At 39.3% G+C, this 15,027-nt stretch overlaps 1 pseudogene; it reads right to left on the bottom strand.

Moving 5' to 3' along the window:
- Positions 1–2,554: 2,554 nt before the first annotated feature.
- LOC145408343 (5S ribosomal RNA) lies at positions 2,555–2,672 on the bottom strand (annotated as a pseudogene).
- Between the last annotated feature and the right edge of the window lie 12,355 nt (positions 2,673–15,027).

Genomic DNA, 15,027 nt, shown 5'->3' with positions numbered 1-15,027 from the left:
TGATCGTGGATAAGTCTTGGTTTAAAGAGATGGCTGTACTGAGGTGAAAGTTAGAGATATCGGCCTTTGCAATGAATGTCTGAGTGTGAATGAACTATGATGTGTTGAGTCATCTGCATATGAATGGATAGGATTGTGGGTGACAGATAAGAGATCATTAATATGAACGAGGAACAGGGTTGGTGCCAGAACTGATCCCTGTGGCACGCCGGCGTTGAGTGGAAAGTGGAATATACATCATCTACTTTTATTCTTATTTTTCTATTGCTGAGATATGAGGAAATCAAAGGAACAAAAGAGTTTAATCCATAGCAAGGGAGTTTGGACAACAGGGAACGGTGCCACACTCTGTCGAAAGCTTTGGAAATATCCTGAGCTACTGCATGAGTTTCACCATGTAGATCATCTGATTGATGGATGGTATGAGTTAGGAGATTGAGTATGTTTATTGCACTGACGTAAGTGGCCTAGTACAATAAACTTGCCAGAATTTATAATGCAGAAGAATGGAAACTATTTATAGATTCATCTAAAAGGCGCCTGAAAGGGGCACTTCTTCATAATTGTACTTAAGTATGAATCAATACCTGTTGCTCATTTTGTGTATTTAAAAGAAAAGTGCTAGAATTTGGCTAATCTCGAAAAAATCAACTACAATGAACACCGCTGGTTCATGTGCGAGGACATGAAACTTCTGTGTATCTTACTGGGTCAGCAGTCAGGGTATACACAATTCCCATGTCTTCTCTGTAAGTGGGACAGCAGAGCCAAGGATTTACATTGAGTTCAGAAGAGATGGTCAAATACAAAAGATCTAGAGCTTGGTGCCAAAGACATCATCAGACTTAGCTTGGTGAATCCAGATAAAGTGCATCTACCACTGCTTCATATTAAGCTTGGATTAATGAAGCAATTTCTCAAAGCCCTGCCAAAAGATGGAGCCTGTTTTATGTATCTGTGCCCAAAGTTTCCTGGTTTGTCTGAAGCTAAATTGAAAGAGGGCATACGAGTATTAACTGGACCTGATATTAGAAGACTGATTTCTGATGTAGAATTTGATGGTGCGATGAACGAGAAGCTGGAGTATTATTTGAAGAAGTATTTTCTAAGTTTTTAGGTAACAATCAGGATCCAAATTGCAAAGATGCTGTGAGAAATTTGTGGAGTTGAGTTACAACATAAGTCTCAAAGTTCACTTTTTGGATTTGCATTTGGAATTTATCACCGAAAATCTTGTTGTGGTCAGTGATGAACAGCGTGAGGATATCAAGGACATGGAAAGAAGGTTCCAGGATGCTGGGATGTTAGTTTAATGGTGGACTACAGGTGGACGATTCATAGCGATGCACCAGAAAAAGTGTACAAATGACAGGCCACCAAAGGAAGTTTTGATGCAAAAAAAAAAAAAAAGAAGTTACAAAGACTAGAGAAGTTATGTGTGAATCTTGTACTATATGGTGTTGTTTCCTTTATGTATATGCTTATAAAATTACATTGATTGAATATTTTCATTTTCAGTGAAGTTTGAACAATACTCTATATATAGAGCGAATGAAATTTATAATTTACTATATTTTGATTAAATTTCTTTTAAATTTTGTATTAAAATGTGATGTGATGGAAACATCCTAAATGTATTTTTTCACTGTGTTCATAAGTGCAATAGAAAATAACTTCTCAGAATTTAAAAAAATATCTAATAACTTTAATTTTCCAGAACCGTATAAATAATAATAATAATAATAATAATAATAATAATAATAATAATAATAATAATGTCACAGTAAAAGTGACGTGAAAAATATATGCGTGTCGGTTGTATGGTCCAGTCGGCACCATCAGTAACCATCCTTTATGTCCACATCGGGAGCACAGAGGCCGAGGGATACGCCACTCCAGACACCAGAGGACACTGATCAGTCTTACGTCTCCAAACAGCATTATTTAAACAGTAAAGCCTAATATGCCTGCGTTGGAGTAGTGTTCTAAGGAACTTTGGAGAGGCCTCTTCTTTAGCGATTAATTCTGTCCAGTGCATCTTAACGTCCTCTTTTATGTTACTGATGTAAGCTATGTCGACATCCAAAAGGTTTAAATAACATAAAAGAGAATGCTAAGGTGTAATATGTAAAATAAATTCTAAAGGATGAAGTGTCACGATTTGTCCACGAAGCTTGAAAGGTTGTTGCTATTAAAGGAGGGTGAGCCGTGAGGAGGCGAGATTTTGTTCTTATTTTAATGTGGGTCAAGGTCGCCACGGAGAGCAGCGAGGAATCACACGTGGCCTAGATCAAGTTGATACCAACGATACAGCTGAACTGATACATAATTTTATTTTTTATCTTGCAGATAAGTAATATGGCACACTTAATAATTGAAACACCTTATGAATAAAGTGTTTGAATATACTTTATGATCATAAAACAAAATATTGTTTTTCATTCATTCATTGCCAGACGCCATGTATCCCAGACGGGGTGGCCAAGGGCTTAGAGTTAATTGTTTTACAGGGAGGGGCACCAATCCTCCACCAACCCCACTTGACACGTAGGGATGCCAACAGCATCTGGTGTTCCCAGGCGATCACCCATCCAAGTACTAACCAGACCCAACATTGCTTAACTTCGCTGATCGGACGGGAAGCGGTGTACTCAACGTGGTATTGTGCGTTCTGTAAATACATATGCTCTACGGATGAAAAATATGGTTGGTTATTCCTCTTTATGGGAATCATGATATTTTGTTCAATTTGTTTAATATTATGGTTGCAGCATTCGATTGAACTTTGTCACCATGGGCAGCAAATTGGGTGAATTGTATTTTAAATTTAAGGTTCCGTAAATTTATATAATCTTTGAAGTTTTTAATCTGTAAATGAAATGACATTTTTTTTTTTTTTTTGTCTGTGACTTTTTAAATGAAATATTAAGGCTAATTCTCCTCATATGGTATAAGCTGGGAGTTTTCAGATATTTAGGCTAGGCAGGCATAAATCCCCTGTGAAACTGTTTACGTAGGTTCTCAAACAATATCATGGGTATTTCCGATTTCATCTATACTATGCCACCTCTCACTTGCAGAACTGGAGGAAGAAAGTTTTCAGTTTACTTCCATAATAAGGACAAACGGTGGTTTTATTCTGACATTCGGCACAAAATGTCAATGATGATTTTCCTGGAATAAATAATAGTATTATATTACACTAACAAACTCAGTTCCTTAAACAATATGGTATGAGGATTCCTGACGATAATGATTTGTTGGCAAGCATTACGACAGTATCATCAAACGCGTCTGTGGATGGAAAGGAGGGGAGGGGGAGACGGGGGCGCAGGATGCTGAGAGTGTCCGAGCACCTTCCCATTTAACTCCATGCATTTTAAGCGACCCCATTGCCCAGACTGTGTGTGTAACACCTCCTCTAACTTAGTTCTCTGAACGTCCCTGATCGTCATATTAATATCATTGCCTGTAAATAAACTGATTTCAAGCCGAGCTTAATATCTCGCCTCCATAACGTTTCCTGTGCTACCATGGTTTCCTTAGTTAGTGCTCTGAAGCTCTCTGGCAGAAAGCAGGGCAATCTAAGTGTGTCTTACATTTCCAAGTACGGGACGAAGAGCCTTGAATTCAAATGCCATGTTTCAGTAATCCTATACCTAGTACTATATTCTATTCCGCCGCTCATTCAAGCAAAATATTTTGGCCCCAGTCGCATTGTTTTACTACTCAACAGGCACACCAAACCCTCTGGTGAAGCATCGACATCTTCATGAGCTAATGAAATGCAGTACCGCATTCTTTGACTTTTCACATCCATATAGGCGTTCATCATCATCATCATCATCATCATACTCATTACACTCCGGCAAGCTAGACATTATATGACAAACAAACGTGCTCTTATTTTTCTTAAGCACTTAGGGTTCGTTTTTAATCCCTTGAGTACCATGATGCCTTTTTAAATTTCATTCTTGCAACCATCAGACGACATGATTCAACTAAATAGAGGTTTTCTGTGTAGGATCTCTCTTATGGAGAATGATATCGCCGGAGCTTAGCCAAAAAAATAAAAATAAATAAATAAATAAATACTGTATATACATAAATAAGATAAAAAAGTATGTTCTAATGCCGAAAAGGTTAAGGAAAGACAAGGAAAAGAGAGTGCAAAATCTTCCCATTTCTCTTATCCTACAAAAACCACTTTCAGTTACCAGTGTGAAATAATTCCAAGAAAGAACGGTCTCTTGCTCATCCATTTTAAAACATGTCCTTATTTTTTTTTTTCTAATTTTAATCTCCCTGCAAAACTCACTCTTAGTTACGAGAGTGAAATAATCGTAAGATATGAAAGTGCTAATTTTCACTTATGTCTTTTCCACACTTAAAAAAGAAAAAAAAAAAAAAGTCTTAGGCGTCCGAGTGAAATAATCGCAAGTTTTTTCTTGTTTCTCAGCCCCTGTCTGTTCCATGTCCACCACCTCACGCTTCGCAACCTCTTGCACGCAGGCTTATATAATGTAGTCCCTAATCGCTTCATCCTGAGGGAAAAGGAAGGAAAGGCCGAATCTTCTCATGTCTCATTATATCCATGTAAAAAAAAAATAAATAAATAAATAAAATAAGCGGCACGAAAATTGAATAATCGTAAGACCGGAATGTGCAACATTTTTTAGTGTCTCCTACTGTTCCTTCGAAAATCAGAGCTATGAAAGTGAAATGACTGTAAGCAAGAAGAATACTTAATCTTCCCACGTCGTTTTCTATCCTCGAGAAAAAAAGAAAAAAAAGACCCAAGAACCATACAACATTTTCCCATGTCCATAATTCTTTCCGTAAAAATAACTATAAGGCATCTCGTGAATCTATAATATCCTTGGTCTGTGCCGTGCCCACCTTTTACTCTTTCAACTTTATGCACGCAGGATTATTTATTTTCATCACTAACCCGCTTCATACTGAGTGAGAGGCAAACCAGTGCGGGATTATCTAATGTATCTTACTTTCTCTGTAAAAACCCGTCTTATTTGCGGGAGTGAAAAATCGTAGAGAATGGAAAATGCAAAATATTCCCACGTCTCTCACTCTCCCTATCTCAGCCCCTTGTCTGTGCCGTGCCCACCTCTCACGCTTACCAACCTTATGCACACGGGATTATATAATTTAGTCACTAGCTGCTTCATCCTGACTGATACTGATCTCGTCGTGCACGTTACCAGTCGTTAAAGGGGTATAATTGCCTAACATTACAGACAGTGGACATACGGCCCCTACAAACAAGGAAGTTGTGTACAGATTTTTTGTTTGCGACATCATCAAGCTTTTCCAAGAGTGGATATTGTAAGGTAAGTCAGTTGTGCAAAAGTACCCCCAGAATTTAAAAGACATTGAGCGATTCTTCATCCTGTTGTTGTAATGTGTCTAATAATTACTTCATTGCTGGCCATATGAAAGACTACTAGGATAGGGAGCAAAAGTGCACCCTTTCCATTTAGCAATTGGTCTGGCTCTTTTACTACATTTGGAGACAACAGACGACCTGACTGAGATTAAATTCCTGAGGTGGGAGACCAGGTTATACGATTATATGGCCATCAGTTACCAAGTGGAGGTCTGGCCTGATCTCTTGAAGTCACTATCAACATCGGTCTCATCACCACAGTGACACGGTAGAATTACTCATTGTGAATGGTGCCAGGTGATGACAACCATTATCCACTAACTTGATGTAGTGCTGTCTACTTCTCCCTTCGCCTTTATCATTCATTTCCTGTGTTTGTTGAAGTCTCTTCCTTTTTCTCCCATCCTTCCTGTCATTTTTATTACTCTTCTTTCCCCTTCTGGTGGCTGGCTGTGCACTGAATGATAATCCTGATGGTTTCTTGTAACCAAAGAATAATATACAACACTGATTGTTAACCATATATAGTAAATAACAGGGTGACATGGAGTCCATATTGCCTGCCTCTTAACTGGGTGGAGAAACAATTGCGGCATCCATCCACGAACCCCGCCTTACAAGAGAATGTTGGTTCAGTGCACGGGTTGGCACTTGAAGGGCGGTTACTTACTTGTGGTTGATTGCTCTGCTCGGCCAGACCAACCGCGGATACTAAGCAACAACAGCTAAGTATGAAAGCAGGAGCTGAAAGCAAAAAGGAAAAATGAAATCCACGGACATGAGTCGTATAGTATGTTACCTGGCCCCAGGACTGGCGGCCTAACACAGTCTGAATAGGACTGTTTGTGCAGATTACTCTGTGGAGACAGGTGCAGAGGCTGCTTATTTCATGAAATTAATTGATGACTTAATAAAAATATGGCGTCCTCTGCGCGGAAAGATCTGAGGTTCTAATGTTAACCTATCAACCATTTGATGCATGTAATGTATAGGATGGAGAGCGTTATGAAGGAGGTTTATTTTGATGTCTAGGGGTAGGGCATGTGTTTCTGATGGGCTAACATGCTGAGTCTGCCTGCCATGGGAGTCGGCCTTGGTGACGAAAAGTTCCTTGTAACTCTCAGCACCATGTACTGCGTTATGTGCTCCCGCTGAATAAGAAGGAGTATCGCCAGTCTGTCGATGTTCCCAGTTTGGACCACGGATACTGGGAGATGATGAAAGAGCGGTGGCTACTCTCACAAATGGAATTTCTGTGTGTGTGTGTGTGTGTGTGTGTGTGTGTGTGTGTGTGTGTGTGTGTGTGTGTGTGTGTGTGTGTGTGTGTGTGTGTGTGTGTGTGTGTGTGTGTGTGTGACTGTCTGTCTGTCTGTCTGTCTGTCTTCTAATGGCGATGATGGTGGTGAAAAATTAAGAGACGTGCACAACATATAAGATTATTTTCATTCTGTTCAGGGAGGAGAGGAGAGCCATGGCATCAACGGACATCCTTTTAATTATTCCTGCCAAGAGTAATAACTTTTTGATAATAACAAGATAGTGATGCCAGGCTAATTGATCAAGGATGAAGTTCTCAACATAATTATGGTCGACTCCCTGCAATAACTTAGATTATTTTTTGGAAGGATTGAGAGAGAGAGAGAGAGAGAGAGAGAGAGAGAGAGAGAGAGAGAGAGAGAGAGAGAGAGAGAGAGAGAGAGAGAGAGAGAGAGAGAGAGAGAGAGAGAGAGAGAGAGAGAGAGAGAGAGAATTCTTTTGCTTCCAGCTCTTCCCGCAAAAAAAATCTACGGGTTGGCAAGGAATCAATCGTAAATATATTTAAGAATCTCTCCCAGATCTCCATATGTAAATTACTCATCGTCTTTCTAAAACACTGAAAATCACCTTAAAATAATGCATTGTGAAATGGAATGCCCTGAACCATTACATGTACTTTTTTTTTTTTCCGCTGGAGAGTACAGACATAGCGTACTTGAAACCCTCCGATCATACAGCAATCTTTTAAATGGAATGTCCTGTAGTAGCAAGAATGAAATATAGAATATACGAAATGTATTTTATAAATCCTTCCAATATCGTCATACCCTGCATAAATAACGTAGAAATGGATATTAACCAGCCATATCCAAAAATATATCGTTAAGAAGGAGGTGCTATGGAGCCTCCTTGCCCGACATGGATACTGGCCTTTGACACAGTTTTAGATCCCGACTGCATAGCACCTTTCACCTAACATAAGGGATGTGGGAACTGTAGGCTATATTAGATCCCTCCTTTAACATCTTAACAAAAAAACAAACAGTTTTCATTTGGTTCTTGTTATGGCCAGGCTATTCTATTCATCTTCAGGAAGACTCACGAACTGAAGGAGTTTGAGTCATTTTCCAATAACCCCCTCAGTAAGACTTCTTTAAAGCTCTTGTAAGACTATCTTAAACAGACCTACGGTCTGGATCTCTTCGCCCAGTATCAAGATGGAAAGCTTGAAGATGGTAATGAAGACAGCAAAGCAATGTTTTACAAATTACAGTATTTACATAATTGTTATTGCCACCAACCTAAACAACACTTCTATGTCGAAAGCACAAGGGTAGCAAACAAGTCACGTATTCATTTTCTGCCTTGGACATGCGCCATACCTAAATGTTATGGTATAAACGCATATGAAGTTTTTCCTTTTTTTTTTTTTTTTTTTTTCTCTGATATTTGATCTTTTCATTTTTCACCACACAAAGTCCAGCTATGTTAAATGTATTTTGTCGAATATGATCTCATAAGAGTTTAAATCTAAGGGTAGGTTGGCATACATTCCCTACATAATGCCACGCAGAGGTCGCGACTGGTCATTACTGTCTTAAACGCTCGTATTAAGCAGTTTATTTCCGGACCCCTACGGTCTTGATGGAACGATAAGCACATAATGCAGGATTTAAAAAATTATACTGTTTGTGTTTTTAGTGCTTTTCTATGTAGCATGATATATGAAATAAGACTTCCAGTAGGTAAACAAGTTATATTTTAGTAATCATAGATTTACGCCCATCAGCCGCACCAGAGGCATTAATGTACGTTAACCACAAGGCACAGTGAGTGTAAAACCTGAGGAATGCAGGCTCTTTTTCATTTCCTTTTCTTGCCTATTTTAATATTAAATCCAGTATTTGTTCTTGGTCGTTGAGGCGTTGAATATGATAATGACCCGATAATGATTCCAAGCTCTTTCCTTTCATTCATTTTCGTTTGTGCTCTCTGAGGCGCTAGGCCAGAGCTTTCCCCCCTCTATACAAAAACTGACACACAGTGCCCAGGCTCCCCATCCCTCGTGCTCTTATCAGGCGCTAATGTGTTCCAGAAGCTGACACCCATAATCCATCCACCCTTATCGCTCAAGTAAAGAAGTGACAGCTGACAGCCCAGTGTCGGCGCCCTGTACTGCACATTTCCTCAGTGAGAAGCCTGTGCAGCCAGCCGTAAAATCTGTAAGCGCAGCCATTAATTAAAAGTGCTGCAAAAATTTACGATAGAATTGAAATTGGCGTCTCATTGAAGTGCCGACCTCTCTCGTCCGTCCAGTTTAATAGTTTACTTTAGCGCTGTCCTCTAGGTAGAGCTCAGACATGCCACCCTCCTCCAGAACAGACATGCTGTTAATAAATTTCTTTTAAAATTTGGAAATAGTTTTTCCCACTATCAATAAGGGACAGGAAGCATACAATAAATAAATCCATGTGTTTCCTTTTCGATGTTGTAAAAAATATTTACTATTACATTTACATAAGCCCTTCTGAGGAATATATATATAGATAGATAGATAGATAGATAGATAAATAGATATAGATATACTGTGTATATATATATATACTATCTATCTATCTATCTATCTATCTATATCTACTCTATCTATCTATCTATCTATCTATATATATATATATATATATATATATATATATATATATATATATATATATCTATATATAGATAGATAGATATATATATATATATATATATATATATATATATATATATATAGAACACTATATCTATCTCTCTCTCTCTCTCTCTCTCTCTCTCTCTCTCTCTCTCTCTCTCTCTCTCTATATATATATATATATATATATATATATATATATGTACAGTACACACACACTGTATCTCTCTCTCTCTCTCTCTCTCCCTCTCTCCACAGTATATATATCTATATCTACATCTATCTATCTATGCATCTCTCTCTCTCTCTCTCTCTCTCTCTCTCTCTCTACACAGTATATATATCTATATCTATATCTATCTATCTATGTCTCTCTCTCTCTCTCTCTCTCTCTCTCTCTCTCTCTCTCTCTCTCTCTCTAATATACACACACCAGTAATGTTCAGCTAAATGAGCTGTACAATCCCAATTAGTATACGAGTATTCCTTTACACGTCTACTTAATGTACTTATGAAGCAAGATTCTAACCCACTTGGATGTTGTTTAGAAGGTTAGAAAAATCTCAGCTGGTAGTCACTGCTTCGAAACAGTGTAAAGGAACTGTTGACTGTAACTGCACATATTGCTTGGATGTGCATTGCTGGACAGCTTATCAGTGCATCTTCGTGACCCGCTGATGGCTGCCCTGATCAAGGACTAAAACAACTAAGCTCCCTTCACGGTGGGTGTGCTGGAGGTAAATTTTCGTGGGGAGCTGTGTTGCCTGACAAGGGTCTCGGAATATTGTGGGCGCTGTTGCACTGGTGTTTTTGTTGCATGTAAGATTGATCACTTGGAAAATCAAGAATAATGCAAGGAATGATTGCTTTAAGGGCCTTATGTTTCGTTCAACCAGGAGTGACTATGGACGCCTGGGGATCAAGGCACAGGTATACGATGATAGTCAGTGCAAAATAGATTATTGTGTGGCCAACATCGGCATGTTGTCTGAGCCTGCATCTTGCTGCCATAATGTATCTGATCTCCTTTGTGGGAAAATTATTGGGCAAACAAGCAGGCTAATACTACGACGGCTACCGATGTAACATTTATTGATGAAAACGCTAAACACTATTTTATCTGAGCTGTGAATATATCTAGGAAGCCCTTATCATCGTGGTTACCTTCCTACAATCGAGGTTTTGGTCATGACCTTAATGGGCGATTGCTGCACAGCGCCGCGCACTGACAGTGGTATAGCCTTGGAAGAGCACGACTTTCCGGCTTATTATTTTGGAACGAACAGGGAAGAGAAAGCACTCATAGCTACGTTTTATTCAGACAAAATAAGCCTTACTGAAAAGAGTGTGTTGGGTAATCTGGCTCTAAAATATTATTAAATGGAGGAAGAGGTGATAGGTAACTAATGTCAAGAATGAATGAATATGGGAATGCGCTGCTGCATTTGTGTAGGCTATACGATTGTGTATCACAAAACGTTTTCTAGCATTAGCTGATACACGAGAACACATGGGTATCACAAAACCCATTCTTCTAGCTTAAGTTGATACACAAGAATATATCGGTATATGAATAAAAATTGCAAGATGTGCTAGAGCAGAGCAGAAACCTAGGAAGGTGTATATGAGGCATGCAAGTTAATGAGTGGAACGAGGGGGAGCCGTGGATCAATCAGGTAACGTATGGAAATTAAAGAACTGATACAGAGAGAGAGAGAGAGAGAGAGAGAGAGAGAGAGAGAAGTCGCTACGGAACATCAGAAGAGAGTAGATAAGGAGCCAGGGAGGTAGCCAAGGTTGTTGCTGATGTTAGAGGAACATGAGATATGCTCTGAGTCTCTGTGTGACATGAAGACTGCTAATTAATTTCACCGAGGCAAATCAAGGCCCAGTGGAAGTGGATGTAGATTCCAGTCGTGCGACCATGTGTGTAGTCGAAATGTGGATACAATTTTACCCAGCGTCCATGTGCCATTTATACAGTTTAATTCTAGTGGTAGGTGGTGGCGACCATCATCCACTCACTTGATGTAGTGCTGCCTACTTCTACCTTAGCCTGTATCATTCATTTTCTGTCCTTGCCCTCCTCTCTTCCTATTTCTCCCATCTTTCCTGTCACTTCTTGTTGCTTTTCTTTCCTTTACAGGTGGCTTTACATTGAGTAACAAGTCAAATGGTTTCCTGTAAGCCAAGAAACCATTTACAACGCTGGGTGGTAACCATATAACTAAACCATACCTGCTCCCTACGTGTCAGCAAGTGGGTTGGTGGAAGGTTGGTGCCCTTCCTCGTATATTAAATAACTCAAAGTCAAATGGCCACCCCTTACGGGATTATGGTGTCTGGCAATAGACAGATACAATATTCTGTCTGTATGGCAGTAGGGATGGATGGTGCCTTAGACTTTGCCTGCTTACTCTAGTTTCACTCTTTCTGATTCTTTCGTGTTATATTTTAGGTCTCAGCATTTAAATGTTCTTGAAGGAAGCGATTAAAGTCTTGAACGGGAAGAGTGAACAAAAAGTAAAACAAATCCTCCCCCCCCCCCACACACACAAAAATGAACGAGTGAAAAATTGCATTCTATGCGGAGGATTGAAAGTTCTGTAAACAATGTGCGTAAAGTCTGCACAGAATAATAAAAATAAAGAGAAGATGTGTAAGAACTGGAAAGAGGGTGCGTTAGTCGTCCTATGTTAGGAAAAAAATGAAAAAAGGTAATAAATAAAAATTAAAAGATGGCAACATAGTGAAATCGTTAATGCTGTGATGAAGAACCAAGGCTATGGACAGTCATCGAGGTTATTCATTATGGTTATAGCAAGATCACTCATTACGGAATTTATTCTTAGGACAGATGATAATGTGTAGAATCCGTCTGCCCTTCTGTTTGCGGATAAAACACTTTTAATAGATGGGAATGGCAAATCACAGCCTGGGAGAGGAATTTGGTAATGCCAGCGAGAGGTGAAATGTAAAGGATAAAGCAAGCAGAAATAGAGACGATATTTGAGACGGCATGGAGGAAAATTTTGAGTCAAGGCAAATTGGTACACATATAGACCAGTAAAACGCCTTTGTCGGTGAAGTACGAGCGAGGCCACAGAAACTCGAAAGGATTGAAATGTCGCCTTACCCCACGAGGATGCCTAGAGTACATTGGTGGTTGTCTACCTACCAAGTTTCATGCCTTTACGAGAAACTGTGTGGCGTGTTGCCCTTTTTTAAGATTTTGGACATGCTGCACTTGGCGCATGTCATGTGCCACGTACACCTCCTGGGTGTGATGAACCCTGTCAAAAACAAATCTGAAAGAATTGAGCTATGATATGGTGCAAACCACGCAGTGATCGGCCCTGTGGTTGCTGAGATATAAACTTTCCGGAAGAGTTATGGTCAGGCGAGGCCGGGTTGGGCCGAGCCGGGTCAGGCCGCTCATATGTGAGAAAATGTCACTACTTGACCAGAAACTTGCGTGGACTTCGCTCTCGCTCGTAATAATTTGGGTGTGTTCAGCTATACAGACAAAGTTGTTAACAATGATGGATAAATTAGAAGGAATGAATTAGAAGGAATGAATTGAACAAGGAAGGAAAGTGGCAGGAAAATATAGAGCCATCATAAGAAACAGGAACGTAAGCGTGAGATTTGAATAAGGTAATGAGTGAAAGTATTTAACGTAACTAGTTCCAACACTGACATTACTGTAGCGAACCTGGACGGTGATTGTAGAAAGAAAAACAGAAGAGGAATGAATGTTGGAATAAATTACTTCAATAGTGCCTATGGAGTTACATGGAGGGACAGATGGGCAACTGAATGGAACCGCGAAGACTTTGGTGTGAACGTTGGTTCACTAGGAGAAATATATCAGAAACAGTTTAATGTGGTTCAGGCATATATGTATAGCAAACGGGGAGTCAGAAACTTATTAGGAGAGATGAGTGATTAGAAAAAAGGAGGGAAAACAGGCTAAGAACAAGGCAGAGAGGTTAAAGAAGAGTGTGTTAGGAACGCTACTGTGTTGTGTGAGTAGTTATAAATTAGAGAAAAAAGTCCTGGAGATTTTTTTTGTCGAGGTCGCTCCTCACGTGCAATTGATTAAAAATAAATAGATGCAAAGAAATTAAGTTCCATCCTCTGCTAGCGCCTCATTCTAGGTGGCACAGGTGACTCGTAGCGCCTCTTTATTTGTGATTTACTTGGCATAGTGCAACCTGACACCCTATTACATTTTATGTCGCTGGAATATGGACATAGTTTGCATCAGTATATGCAAAAGGATGCTTCGGTGAAAATATGTACACTTAAATCGCTAAGACAAAATTATTACGAAATCTCCAAAGACACTTAGATCACTGCCCTATATCTCAAGAAAATTATAGCAGCAGCAAGAACAGCAGTAAATGCAACAAATGCAGCAGCAGGCTGGCTTGAACGTGAACCCAGTGGACTGCAAGCCAAGGTTACTTTGCTTCAACAGTCCACCATCCTCCTGTCGCTGGATAGGAAGGGGTTTTCAAAATATAACTATATAACAAAGCAACTCCATTGCCTGGTCATATGGGTGCCAGTACTTGAAAACGTCCCTCTCAAGCACCCATCCTTTCCTTAAGTCACGCTTGTTGAAAGTGCTTGCAATATTCCTGGAAGAGTGAAGTTCCAGTCACTTGTGGGCTTTTGTATAACAGATTTTTCTAGCTGATTGTGAACGGCGTTTTTCATATTGAGTTGTATGGTACACTCCCCTGCTTCGAATCGCAGCACCGTACAGTAAAAATACATATTATGTAGGTAAGAGTTCTAAGTGTACGAATATTTATCATCTATAAAGCAATACACAGTTCAGTCTAAATATAATCGTTTCATTGTCGCCAGGCAAACTGCTTTAGCTTCCTACCTGTAGTTAATTTTATATCTATAAAGAGATCGAATGTCTGGAAATCCGGTTTTTGATCCATAGTTCCGGTATTATTAAAGCTGTACACACTAAATTATTGATAAACATATTATATATTTAGCTCAGCCAGTACTGAAACATCCTTCAACAGCTAAGTTGGCTAAAAGAAGCAACTGAGACCCATCATATAGGCTGTAAGAGTTCCTTTGATAACGTTTTCTACATAAAAAAGTAGAGTTGTTTATGATCGTAGCAGAGAATGTAGGTTAATAATTTATTAAAAGAATGTCATGCTCTAGTGCACTCATAAATTATTTGCTTCTAATAATAATAAATAAGGTATCAGTGAGGCAAATGGGCACTATCGGGATACACGCAATGTATGTTAATGACGTGGGTGGCCGAACAATACCCTTCAGCACGCCATGGTATCGAGTTCCCAGTCCTCCGTTTATAATTATAGTTATTATTATTATTATTATTATTATTATTATTATTATTACACAAGAATTCTATTTTTCTAGCCTGAACGATGCCCTTCTAATGACTGCTTTAGTACCGCTGGATATTGTTGATAGCCTTTACGGATCAGGTTCTCTCTCACTTGCCGTAGGCAGTCAGAAAGAAAGGGAACATTTGTCTCCCAATCCTCTTTCCGCTCCTGTCAGTGGGATTAAGGAACCATCGGCGGTAGTTCTTTCTCCTAAAACTGGCCCAGAATTTTTTTTATCTTTTGCAGCTTATTTCACGCAGCACAATGGTAGAAAAAGATAAGGCTATGGTTCCGCATCCTTC

The sequence above is a fragment of the Coenobita brevimanus genome, chromosome 76 (genome assembly GCF_032717465.1).
Source record: "Coenobita brevimanus isolate Jiangsu-jjx chromosome 76, ASM3271746v2, whole genome shotgun sequence".
NCBI lineage: Eukaryota > Metazoa > Arthropoda > Malacostraca > Decapoda > Coenobitidae > Coenobita > Coenobita brevimanus.
Note: the sequence above shows the minus strand (reverse complement) of the source record. Positions and strands in the feature narration are given on the sequence as shown.